We start from the raw sequence: 1661 nt of genomic DNA, 5'->3' as shown, positions 1-1661 counted from the left end.
GATGGTAACCGGCGGCTGGACATTAACGCCCTGGCGGTAGTTCCGCCACTGTTTCTGATATCTTCTGTACCAGTGACACAAGGTGGGCAAATCTCCCAAGTGGATATTCAAACAGCAATGGAAGCCTGACTGCTTAAGTCCTTTGCTGTCTGAAGGCTACCAAGTTTTGTATTAAGATGGTAGGCCTTTTTTTCTTGTTGGCCTATGTTTAGGTGATTTGCATTAAAGGCAAAATTAAAGATGTGCATGCTTAAAAATTGTGCTCGGTAGAGTTGATGTGCATGCATGCCGTCACAATTTTCATCATTTTAATGAACAAGCAGGTTGTGATGGGAGGCTTGTAACCTTGTAGAACAAGGCCCAGGGTATCATAACATTTTACATTCAAGACCATGTGAAAGAGTTATTGGGAGCAAATGGTGGCCTGTCTGGAGGAGTTGAATTTCTGACTTTTCATTAAAATGACCATGCCAATCTACTTTTTTTTTTTTTTTTTTTCTGTCAATACACAAACTTGTCATTATAGTTAATGCACTTGTTTGACCAACAAGCAATGACTATGCTTTTCAGCATGTAGCTTCAGTTCTATTGGCCATTTAGCACTGTTTTCTCAGTCAGCTTTTGTAGAATGTTACATGTGAGCTAATCACGAACGTATAAATGTGGTCTTAAATACTTTTGCTAGCATGATTCCCTACCTCCACCTTTTAAAGTAAAAAATATATATATTCCAGGTAGGTCTGAAGGCACTCGTGTGTCTTGCAGAGGAGAGGAATCCAAAGCATCCACGTTTATCAACGTTTCGACTGAGCTCAGTTTATCTTCATCGCCATAAAGCTAGGCCGAGCTCCAGCAAAGCGTTGACGGTATAATGTGAATGCTTTGACGCATCTCCTCTGCAAGACCCGTGAGTGCCTTTTAGACCTACTTTGGGTTTGTATGGATATTTTTGTGGCTGATCACTCAGGCATTTCACTTTACAAATAGCATATATTATTTTTGAATTCTGTAAGGATTGTATTGCTGTCGTCATCACTAGGGAGATTTCCTTAATGAGATCATTTTAACTCACCCTTAAGTTATCACTAGGACAGGAAATGGAAATCCAATTCAATGACGACCTGAAAGTGACTGCTGTTTCCACAATAAAAAATTGTAGTTGGGCTGTATCTGGCCTGCTGACGTTTACTATTACTACCTCTCCCTGTTTTTAGTGATTTGCTGGCCTTGTGTAGTAATTTTTATGACTTCACCTTGCAGAACAAGCTTTTTTTTTTTTAATATGCCTTGCCTCCATGTAAAATGAAGTGTCATTTACCTTGATCTGCACAGGAAAAATCTGAATGCTCTAGGTATCCTCTTCACTGCCAGAGCAGCAGACCTCTGGCAACAAAATGAAAACGTTCCAGTTTTGATATGGGCCCACATGAAGGTTGATGTACTGTATGTAACTTGTGTTGAAATAAAATGTTACTTTTATTTAACTTGGATTTTGGTTTTATCTTTCCTTTAGTGGAAACAGAACTACATATTGTAAAGACAGAATAAAAAGAAATCAACTTTTTTTTTTACCCAGATTCATTGTTCATTTGCTGTGTACTTCTCGCTGTTTAAAATGCTTGCTTCAGTGAGTTCAGGTAAGCCCAGTGGCGTAACAACCG

Source organism: Nanorana parkeri, unplaced genomic scaffold (assembly GCF_000935625.1).
Source record: "Nanorana parkeri isolate BGI_ZX_2015 unplaced genomic scaffold, ASM93562v1 scaffold481, whole genome shotgun sequence".
Classification (NCBI taxonomy): Eukaryota; Metazoa; Chordata; class Amphibia; order Anura; family Dicroglossidae; genus Nanorana; species Nanorana parkeri.
This window is presented reverse-complemented; position numbering follows the sequence as displayed.